General features: G+C 46.4%; 1 protein-coding gene across 13 annotated transcripts in view; it reads right to left on the minus strand.

The window, feature by feature from the left end:
- GMDS (GDP-mannose 4,6-dehydratase) overlaps positions 1-12,263 on the minus strand; it is a 442,717-nt gene that overhangs the window by 364,967 nt on the left and 65,487 nt on the right. The window lies entirely within an intron of this gene.

Raw genomic sequence — 12,263 nt, forward strand, 5'->3', positions numbered from 1 at the left:
TAATTTCATGGCTGAAATCACCATCTGCAGTGATTTTGGAGCTCAAAAAAATAAAGTCTGACACTGTTTCCACTGTTTCCCCATCTATTTCCCATGAAGTGATGGGACCAGATGCCATGACCTTAGTTTTCTGAATGTTGAGCTTTAAGCCAACCTTTTCACTTTCCTCTTTCACTTTCATCAGGAGGCTTTTTAGTTCCTCTTCACTTTCTGCCATAAGGGTGAGACGGTTGTGGCTCAGGCAGTAAAGCGTCTGCCTACAATGCAGGAGACCCGGGTTCGATCCCTGGATCGGGAAGTTCCCCTGGAGAAGGAAATGGCAACCCACTCCAGTATTCTTGCCTGGAAAATCCCAAGGATGGAGGAGCCCGGTAGGCTAAGAGTTGGGGGGGTCTCAAAGAGTTGAACACGACTGAGCGGCTTCACTTCACTTCACTTCACTTCACTTCATTCTGATATGAGGGCTTCCCAGGTGGCTCAGTGGTAAAAGAATCTGCCCACAATGCAGGAGACACGGGTTCAGTCCCTGCATCAGGAAGCTCCACTGGAGAAGGAAATGGCAGCCCACTCCAGTATTATTGCCTGGGAAATCCCATGGACAGAGGAGCCTGGCAGGCTAGAGTCCGTGGGGTCACAGAGTCGGATGCGACTTCACAACGGAAACAACAGGTTCTGATGTGACCAGGATCCTGACAAAGAGGGGAGTTTGGACGCGGAGACACAGGGAGACACCATGTGAAGACGGAAGCAAAGACCAAGCTGACACTGCATAAGCCAAAATACCAACTAAGGACAGCACCAGCCCGGAGGGGAGGCCGGGCCGGTCCACCCGCCAGGCCAGAGGGGAGGTGGGAGGCGGGAGCCGGTCCACCGTCCAGCCCAGAGGGGAGGCCGGGGCCGGTCCACCTGCCAGGTCAGAGGGGAGGCGGGAGCCGGTCCACCGTCCAGCCCGGAGGGGAGGCCGGGACCGGTCCACCGTCCAGCCAGGAGGGGAGGCTGGGCTGGTCCACCTGCCAGGCCTGAAGAAGGGGCCACTGTGTGGATGACTCGACCCCAGACATCTGGAGCAGGGAGAAAATAGACCCCCGACCTGCGATGCCGTGTGACGGGACCGGGGACGAACAGCAGACGTGGGACAGGGAGCCGGTGCCACCGAGACCAGCTCCCAGGGCACCACCTGCCCCAGCGCTCTCATCCTGGCCCTGCAGGGATCACCAGGAGTTCCCCAACTTGTGATCCCGAAAAGTTTTACACCTACAAAAAAGTGATGAAACACCCATTAACCTTGCATGCAGACTCACCTGTTGACGGGTTTTCACATCTGTCTCATCTCTGTCTTGCACGTGCCTGCACTCACTCTGCTGTTGGCAGGAGACCCGCGTGGGAGCACGCTGCAGCCTCAGTGACAGAGCGGCACTCCGCCCTTCGCGAGCTTCCTCGGCTCGAGGTTCCCAGGGGCCTGGAAGCTCTTCTCTGACCTCAGCACGGTTAACGTAGTCAATTCCTAACTTTCCCAGTTAATCAGTTCAGTCGCTCAGTCGTGTCCGACTCTTTGGGACCCCACGGACCACAGGCTTCCCTGCCCGTCACCGACTCCTGGAGTTTGCTCAAACTCATGTCCATCGAGTCAGTAATGCCATCCAGCCATCTCATCCTAGGGCAACTTTCCCGATTGCCCTCAAAATGTTTTAATAACGGTTTATTTTTTTAATCCAAGACCCAGTCATGGTCTGTACATTGTGTGTGTGTGTGTGTGCTCAGTTGCTCAGTCATGACTGACTCTTTGTGACCCCATGGACTGTAGCCCACCAGGCTCCTCTGTCCATGGGATTCTCCAGGCAAGACTGCTGGAGAGGGTTGCCATTTCCTCCCCCAGGGGATCTTTCCAACCCAGGGATCAAGCCCATGTCTCCAGTGTCTCCTGCATTGGCAGGTGGGTTCTTTACCAATGGAGCCACCTGGGAAGCCCCCATATAACTTAAATCAGTAACTTTACGTCTGTGGCGGCAGTGCCTCGGGGCCCGCAGGGGTGAGCAGGGCCGACCAGAAGCTGGGAGAGCAGCTAAGGAGGGAGACAAGTAGAAAACCACCCGAGTCCAGGAAAGGGGGTGAGTCCCCAAACATGGGTGGTGATGATGACCACGTAAGGGAGGGGCAGAGTGGGCAGTTAGAGGGCAGAAGAGAGGAAGAGTTTTCAGCTGCCCAGAGGAAGGGTGCATACTGGGTGGGCTGGTTAAGGGGGACAGGTGATGCTCCGTCTCAGACATTCTGAGCTCCAGGCAGTCACAGCGGACGGACGTGTCCAGCAGGTGATTCAGGGCAGGAGAAGACGAGACGTGATTAAATTATATCATCACAAATGGTCCTTGTGGCTCTTGAAGAGCGAGGGTTCCATGATAATATCAGATGAAGCCAGGCTTCACGGCTCCTTCGGGTGTTCTGCTGGGAGTGACTTCTTCCCTAACTTTGACACTCAGACCTGCTTCTCAACCACCTCCCGAGCAAGGCAGGGGGGAGGTGGGTGGCGGGGGGAAGCTATCTTTACGACGCGGATGTGTGATTTTCCTCTTCACCTGGACAGCAGGTCCCAGAAGGGCTGAGCACCCAGCCATCCTCCTCCTCAGAGAACCTTCTATGGCAGCGCTGTTCACACAGAGCATGTGACCTACCTTCTAAACGTCTATATCCAGGAAGGTGACCTTGTCGGGTAGAAGCAGACAGGCGAATTCATGACGATGAATTCGGGGCCAGCCTCTGCAAGATGTCAAGGAACTTAACAAAGTGAGATGAAGAAGAAGACCCCTGGTGCAGGGTATGAAGATGCGAAGGACGGAGTCACTGCTGACCCTGTACCAGGGACCGGGGCTGCAGGACCACAAGGCAGGAGCAGGCAGGAGTCCATTCTGACTGAAGCTTATTCTGTTCATTCTTAAATTCAGAATGTCTACGGTCTTTTAATTTTTAAAAAATTGATAGACTAGTTTTCAAAATATTCATTTATTTGGCTGTGTTGGGTCCTCGTTGCAACATGAAGGATCTTTTGTCATGTTGCTCGGACTTTCTAGTTGCACACACGCACCCCAGCACATGGGATCTTAGTTTCCAGACCAGAGATTGAACCCGCTTCCCCTGCAGTGGAAGGCGAATTCTTAACCACTGGACCACCAGGGAAGTCTCTATAGTCTTTTGATATGTTCGCCAAAGATAGTATTTTGGAGCAAAGAATAAAAATAAAACAATCAGAAAGCTATTCAGTTTTGACAAAACCTAAAAAACATTACCAGTTGACCAAAAAGCTGACCAGTGACGCTCTGACACAAAGCACGAAGACAATCAAGAGAGAAATCCTTAACCTCTGGCCCAGCAGACTCCACCGAGACATGAAACCAACCCCACACACACGTTCAAAGCCCCTCATTTCAGAGCCATGTGACGTGGGCTACAGCTGAGAAGGAGGCAGGCGATTCTGAGCCTACACTTTCCAGTGACTCGGTCCAACAGTTTAAGATATTTTGATAATATTCCAAAGCGGGGAGGAAAGACCCAGATTCAGACTGCTGTAAGTTTGAAGCCCTGAGTTAATTCTCTCTCGTCTGGCATTCGGACACTGGAGACCCTTGCACGGTGCCCGGTCCTCACTCTGGAGCCCCCGCGTTATCAGCGTGGCTCCGCCCGGAACACATCTCCGCGGCCATCACCACCCACCGCGGGACAGCAGCACCAGGCTGGGACTTTCCACAGAGGCTCAACTCTTGCTTACAGTGCAGATCACGCTACAAAATGGGGCTTTTCTTAAGGTCCTCAAGAGAATACAGAGATATCTCCAAGCCTAGTAAAATGCTGCAGAAAAATTCCCCTGAGCATACTAGATAATTTAGCAACTTAGAAACTAAAAGTCCTTAGATGTTATGCATAATGAAATAGATGTGTTGCTGACAAGATGTCTTAACAAAATATTTATATATTGACTCACATTTAAAATATGTTAGGAGTATCCCTTCTTAAAAGACGCCTGTGTGAAGCCTCTCGAAAGGTGGCATGTTAGATGTTCTCAAAGCGGGGCCCCCACACGGTACAACTAAGCCCCCTGTTCCAGTCCAGCATTTGGAAACACATTTTTACTATTCCTGGAAGCACTTTCACATTTTTGTCAGATGTTGAGTGAGCAACAGGGTAAATAACGTTTCAAAAGCATTTCTCGAGCAGTAAAACCTTCAGTTCCCAGCTAACAGGGCTGATCCAAAGTAAATGAAAGGCTGGTGTGACTCAGCGAGTGTGTGAAAACCTCCAGTTAATGGATCTATTCAGGGACTCGGCACGCACTTGGGAGTCATAAGTCGGGCAGCCGGGCATCAACGCCAGCCTGGGCGCCTGCCCACACCTGAGGCAGGGGCGGCAGGGGTTCTCGGGGACCCGGGTCCCACCAGTTCTGGGGGAGAGACGGCGCCCAGGGGGACACAGCGGGTCCAGGAACCCACAGGAGAGAAGGGAGAGACAGCTCCTGTGGATTCCTCTGGAAGCCCTCAGGTGCATCCGCGGAGGTACCACCGCCTGGCTGGGCTCCCAGAGCACCGTCGACAAGGTCATGAGTTACTAATCAGAGGTGGAGACGGCCTCAGAGGTCAAGTACTTCGATCACCCCACCAGGGAGGAAACCGAGACCTTGACAATGAAACAGAGACGAAAACAAATGGAAACTGCTTTCCTGCTTATCCAAGGCTGCCTCAGACAGCTTAGGAAGGACAGGCTTTACCAGGGAGAAAGTAAGAGGGAAAAGGTAGACAATGATTTTCCTATTAGCTAGGAAGGATCACTGGAGTGCCAGTAGTTTGGCTGGAAGAAACCATCCGTTTAGTGGGCGCCATTAAAAGGCGAATAAGGACGAGATGGGTTCCCTTCTCACGTATTAACCTGCTACTGAGATCGGGGTCATCTGCACGCCTCCTGCTCTTTGGAAACCTAACAGGTGGACAGTACAGAACTCTGACGGACTGACGAGCGATGAATGTGCACGTAGGGACTAAGGGGTGTGTCGCACCTGAATGCAGGTCCCTTAAAAGAGAAGGGAGGGAAGAAGTGCGGCAGAGTGGAGGGGCGGCTGTCCCGAGCTCACAGGCCAGGCGGGGGCCCAGCCGGCTCTGCGGCCCTGCTTGGACTCAAGGTCACAGAGCACTGCTTAAAAGCACGCCGACAAAGACGCCTTTAAGAAGCGTCAAAATAAATTACTTTGGAGTGTTTTTCACCAGCACGCCTCCAGCTTTCCCTTCTCTTCCTATTTGCTGTTCCCTAGAACCAGCTGAGGCTATATTTAACCCACTTTACAAGCTGTGGGCAGACGGGCACAAGCACACCCCAGCCCAGGCCGTGTGCGTTCACTGAGCCCAGGCCTTTCAGGTTGGGAGTTTTTTTCTTCCTTTTTTCCTTCTTGTTTTTTTTTTTTTTTTTTTTTTCCCCTAAGTGTCTTAAAAGTACCTCATACATCTTGGAAACAAGAAAAAAATACTTAGAAGCCCCTCCATGTTGGCTTGTTATGTAGATTTAGTCCTGAAATTTCTTTTTTTTTAATTAATAACAAGACAGTCTTATGGCTAAAATTGCCATGATACAGGATGCTTGGTTACGGTGTGCATTTTATTACTTCTACCAGAAAATGCTTGTCCCACCCAGGATGCAGCACTGGGGAAGGACCAACACTGGTCAGTGACGTTCCTTTGAGGAGTCAGTGCACAGAGACGAACAGCACTAGGAAGTGACCAGGATGAAGACATGATCCAGACAGACAAGAAGTAAACCCCGTCTCACCAAGAGGGAGCCGGCAGCTGAGAGACTGCTTCTCTCACTAACACAAAGCCATCGCCCTGGAATTCCAGGACAGGGACCCCAGCACCCAACAGGCTTTGTCATTTATTACACTGTCCTGGGGAAACCACGGGTTTGGTTTTAGCTTTCTCATCTACAAAATTAGAAACTGACCTCGAAAATAATCTCTGATATTATTTTTCACCTAAAAGAAGCAATTGTTTCAGATCAATAATGCACAATAATTAAAACAAAATGCCATTCAATGCACTGGATGTTTCTGCAGTACCTACCCCGTGATCTTCAGGATTATTACTCTTACTATTATTATTTAATAAGCACTGTTACTAACAAAATGCATAGAAAACTTCTCCTGATCTCAAAATAGATATGTACAATGTTAATATAAAAAATTTTATTTTCCAAGTTTCAATCTCTCTCACTCTTTAAGAGAGTTTTATGACATTTATGTACTAATTTACTTTTTTCTCTGGATCATTTTGTTTTGTCTTTGATACCGTTCTAAACAAACATCAACCATGAAAACACACATTACAAATGGAGTAAACACTTTGTTCCCCAAAAGGTCAAACAATCTTACGACTATTCATTTAAAATGCACTCAAAATATTTCATGTTATCTTACCAGTGGTTTTCAGAAACACTGCTCTACACTGGCATTTGCTAATCTGCGTGTTGCCGTAAAGTCCACCACACTGATGGGCCGCACACAAGCTGAGAGGCCGCCGTCAGAAACACAGACCCTCCTCTGACATGAGAGCGTCAGGGCTACGGAGAAATGCCCAGGCCCACACTGTCATCTCCTTATACTCGACTTCACTTGCTTATAAACAGTGTGCGAATACCCTTTATTAGATAGAAAACTAAATTCAAGCCTTTTAACATCCTTAAAAGTCTATTTATACTCAAACTAAATTCACTCCAAATATTTTATTGGTCAATGTGGAAAGTATTTAAATTCAGAAGAATTTCTTCCTGCTATTAGTGAATGCAATTAGATGAGAAAGAACACAAAAATGGTCATTTTGCAGATGATGCAACTGTATACTTAAAAACAAGCATCTATTAAATTACCTGGTTACAAAATTATTAATCAAAATCAAGAGCTTTCCAATTAATAAACAATAAAATTATACTGAGGGAAAATATTCTATTTATACTAGCAAGGAAAGTTGAACACCTAAAAATAGAGCTAATAAGATATTATTAATAACAGGAATCATATAAAAAAAACTTTAAACACATCAAAGATGTATAAAAAGAGGTATTTTAAAATAGTCAAGGACGATCTTTATTCTTGGATTAGAAGATTCAACATTATGAAGATATCCACTACACCCTAATTAACCTTAAATTCGATTCAATGCCAGATTATTGGGTTTGGGACAGAAAGTGACAAAATTATATGCTAGAGTCAAACAAACATGCGAGAATAAACTGGAAATCCTGAAAAAGATTAGCAGGGATTGACTCATGTTGGTCATGAAAGTCACACATCATGAAAACATAATGAAGGAGAGAGACATCGTGACGCACTCAGAACCTCAATGCAGCCCCAGAGGCAGGCCAGGCCCGGTGAGCACGCTGCAACCAATGTGCAGAAGATGGAGAAACCAGTGCTTTAGGAAAAAAATAAAGGTACAGCCCTGCCTCTGTCCTGATACTGAACTATATTCCAAGCCCAACAAAGCTGACAAACAAAATCTTAAATACACTAGAATGGATAAATGTATTTATAACTTCAGAGCAAGGACCATATTTAACAAGACACAATACCCAGATCATAGAGGAAATGACTGATGACTGACTAGAGAAAAATTAAAAATATCTTTAGGGCCAAAAAAAAGCCAAATAGTTATAAGGCAAATGAGAAAATGGAAGGGGGAAGTTATCTTCAACATGACAAAAAGAGCTACAGTCCCCACATAGAAAGAACATGTCTGAGAAGAAAAATCATTCAGCATGAAAAAAGACACAGCTATGAACAGGTAATTAACATAAAGCATACCTATAAATAGATAAGACATACATATGCAATGACACTGACCCCTGCGCAAAATGCAATAGATACAGATCAAAAGGAGACGTCCACAGCATGCTCTTTACCCAGTTGTACATTCGTACTTAAACAAGAATGTCTAGTCCAGCATGTGGCAGACTTCTATGCAGAATACAACATTCATGCAAATTCTAAAGGATATGTATAGGCTTATGCATTAAAATATTCTTAAAAGATGCAACAAAACCTGTATTCTGAGGCAAGAAGAGTGGACTGGGGAAGAATGTGATGACAGAGACTTCCTGCCTCGTTCATCACTTTTTTATAAAAAGTAAGAAAGTATTTAGTCAGGCTGCTTCTATGTCCTCATATGTAAGTACTCTCTGTTCTTCCTGATGACACCTACAAGTCCAAGTCATAATCACATTTACTAAAAATTCAAAGAAAAGGCTTTGATATTTATGGTAGATTTGAGAGACAAAAGTGGATATAAATCATACGGAATATTTAGTCTTTCCTCTGAGATGTTGGCCCACTGCACAGTTTTTCCGGACTTAAAAGGAAAATGGCTGTGAATACCAACAATGATCCTACTTGAGAAATCTTTAATGTCTATTTCAGAAATTCTATTCAATATCAAAATGACACATTAAATAAATGTTCTGTTCAGATTTCTGTTAATGACTTTCATTAACTAACACACAAAAACAATGTCTGAAAAGCACTCTTATCCTCAAAATTAAATTAAGGTCCTGGGAAGTGGTTAGGCTCTATAACTCTGATCTTGGCGCGCAGGGTAGGAAAGAAAGTCGATGACCACAAGTATGCCCCTGCTCTGCTTCCAACTCAAATGCAGTGAAGCCTTCTTTCCACCTAAACTTGGGCCACTCAACATGCAGATATTCCCTGTCTGGTGCCACTCAAAACCTGTTCTTACAACTAATTCTAAGTTTATAGTATTTGAGTAACAACGTGTCGATAAGAGCACACACTGAGACATAATTACATGAACAATCAGAGTGAAAACAGAATTTTTCAAACTATTTATCACTAAGGACCCGAGCTCCTGGCCAAACCTAATCTTGTGTTGAGCTTTATCTGGCTAAAGGCAAGTTAGATAAAAGCTTCCTATTGAGAAGACACAAAAAGAAAACAAAATTTTTTTAAATTCTTTTAGAAGTTTCGCTTAGACCAAACCGGTGATTCCAAAGAACACTGTAATAGGTTGAACCAAACGAAATGCAGTCCATGGTTTACCTAGAGCTTTTTACCTATTTCACATGCTCAACCTGATAGAAAAACTTAAAGAGACTAATGAATTCTGACAGCATTTCTTTATTTTTTTCAATGCATAATGTATGTAACCACGCTTTATTTTTTAAGTACTTTCCCAAACCAGAGGGGAAGCTCTTCCTGAAAGGATGCTCATCCCCAGGTCCTCCCACAACACTGGCACAAGTTGTCCATAAATGCTGGCAACTTAAAGAAACGGACTGACTTCTTTAAGTGAGACTTCACGTGCCCAGTGTGATAGAACGCAGATGATTCAAACCATAGGGGATGTGATATCACCCATTGAGCGGTTACGTATAACCAGGTTAATCTCTACTGTTTCTCAATAATTGTATTTAAAGACAAAATACAAAAGGAGATGAGAAAGCAGAAAAAAGACAATGATGTTTTGCCTCCTGATTTGACAATTAAAGAAATCAGAAAAGTGGACAGTTTCCAAAAACTCAGTCAATTCACAGACAGACTCGAAAGGCAATTACCACTTGGGTGTGTATCTTCTGTGGCCAAGCCCTGTGACCAAATGGCCCAGACTGATTCTGGGTGTCTCTCGTGAAAGGAACCACTTGACTTCCGGCCGCCCACGGATGACGGCTCGGTGTTTCAGCCTAACGTCTCCTGACGGACAGAAGACTAGGGTGTCCCAGGCAGAAGATAAGAAGAACACAATTGCTCTAAAAGTTTTCAATTCGGGCACTGTGTGCACAGGCGTTCCTATTACCGAGCACTTGCGAAAACCAGACCCTTAAGAAAAATGAAGTGCGAGGAAGAGCTGTGATGCCAGCTTCCTCCTGAGCAAGAGCTCCATCCAACCGTCGCCGGCCGCAGCGGAGGGTGAGGAGCCGGGTGGCTGCTAACGGGCGTTTCTGTGAAGATTTTACACGTGTATGTGAAACCAAAAACAACGGCCATAAGGTGGAAAAGTCAGAAAAGACACTTTAGACCAATCAACTTACAAAATCAAACAGCTATAAGGAATAACCAATCACAAAAGAAAACTGAGACTTTTTTGGCCTTAAGTATTGGGATCACTTTTTTCTAAAGACCTAAGGAAGGGAGGATACTTATAAGTTATTGCTAAACGTTAAGGTAAACCTAAATGATGCTGTAGTGTTCTTTCTTTACATCTTTTCACCCACTACCACTTTTTGCCCCTGGCTTTAGAAAGTCAAATATATTATTCAGTACTTTAAAAACCGGTCCCCCCATAATTGTAAGCTGTGTTACAACTTACTTTCAAGGCAAAGTGTGAAGGATAAATACTAGAGGCAGAAAAATTTTCAATCACCTGAAATGAATTCAGAGGCAATTTATTTATATGTACGTTCCTATTACTGCATTCTGGGAAAAAATGTTCTTACTCATAAAATAGTATTGATTTTTTTTTATTAAGAAATTCTAAGTCCTAGAAGGGAGCATGCCATGCCTCGAAGTATTATCCCATGGCAAATGCTCATCAAATAAACCATGAAATAAACTAGTAAACTAATAAGAATTGGGCACACAACCAATACTGATTTTCACAGTAAACTAAAAAGTCTTTGGTTTTTAAAAATATGTTCTTAAAACACATCTCTGATAACCATTAAAATAAGATTGTATTGATAACTTTTTTTTTTCATAATAAAAAAAAGTTAAATTTCACAATGTGACAAACAAAATTTCTTTCCTTAAAGTCAGGTAAGGAGCAGAGACTATGATTCGAAAATGAGCATAAAAAATGCATTTAAGAGCAAACGTCACTTCATCTCTCAGCAGGGGCGCTTTCTCATTTCCACACTGAAGATGTTCCTGTTTATTTTCTTTCCACCGAACGGCAACCCGCAGTTTCTCCCATGTCCTATTAAAAAGAGAAGAAAGCCAAAGGCACTGAGCTTTAAAGAAGGGCCAAACACCGTAGTTGTGCCCGTGTAGCTAAACTTGCCAAAGAGAACAGTTATCACCGGATTGTGATGATTAAAGAGACACACAGGACTAATTCAGAATTCTTTCCCTCGCTGTGCACACGTGCGTGCCTGTGCGCTCCGTTGCTTCAGTCTGCCTTTTCACATCCCTGTGGGCTGTACCCAGCAGGCTGCTCTGTCCCTGGGCTTCTCCCTGCACACGGTAAATTTTATTTCCTTGTATTTCAGAGGAGTTCTGCTTCCGTGTCAAGTGCAGAAGTGAGTGAACCATGACAGCTCCGTCTGGCACAGCAGCAGAGCCCAGGTTGTCTTACAGCCTCAGGACGGCCCAGAACAGAGCTGCTCAGACGTTACTGTGCATCCAAATGGCACGACGTGTTCAAAAGGCAGTCCTGAGCCCGCGGAGCTGGGCAGGGCCAAGACTGCCTGGCTGAGGACCGGGCTTCAGGCAGCAAGGTTCTGGGGAGAACGCCCCAGGACGAACGCCCGGGGGGCACAAGCACGCCTCTTTGTGAACGAGGACCCCCGGCTCGGTGGATTCCGAGCTGGGGAAGGCGCTGGCGGTCTCGGGCTCGTTTCTCGTGGTCAAGCTCCGCGCCTCCGCCCGCCGACCCAGGACGGCTGACCGGGCGCCCGGGACCCGCGAGCTGGCCCGGCTCACAGTGCATCTCAGCACCGAGGAGGACAGAGCTCGTCTTATCGTGTGAGTAAATACTTCTGCTGCCAAGAGGAAGCCTGCAGACAGAGGACAGACTTGCCAAGGAACTCAGGGCCTCGGTAATTAGGAAACCGCAAGCCACTACGCGTCTTGCGTCAGTCGCAGATGAAGGGGAGCGCTTGCAAAAGGGTTTCACCGCTGGCCTGCTTTGTGGAAGGGAAAAAAAAAACGGAATTTTTGAATTCCTCTCTTCCCCAATACAATTACGTGTTTCAGCCTACACCGAAGCTGGCTCCCACGCGGGATTGCTGTGCTTGGTGAGGGTGAGGCGAGGAGCAGAACAAACACCCGTCCGGGCAGGCCTGGCCCCGGGACGGCCCGCAGAGACGCCGCCGCGGGAAACGGCCCTCCTGGCGCGGCTCTGACCCGCCGCCGTCTCTGGGGTGAAGACAAACCCCAGCCTCGAACTGCGTCCACACCGCCCTCCTCCGAAAGCGCCTCCTCTCACGCACAGCTCTCCAGTGCCTCCTCGCCACCTCGCTGGTCCCCAATCTTGTTTTCCCTTCATAGTATTGATGCTAGGAATGTGACA

Source organism: Bubalus kerabau, chromosome 3 (genome assembly GCF_029407905.1).
Source record: "Bubalus kerabau isolate K-KA32 ecotype Philippines breed swamp buffalo chromosome 3, PCC_UOA_SB_1v2, whole genome shotgun sequence".
Classification (NCBI taxonomy): domain Eukaryota; kingdom Metazoa; phylum Chordata; class Mammalia; order Artiodactyla; family Bovidae; genus Bubalus; species Bubalus kerabau.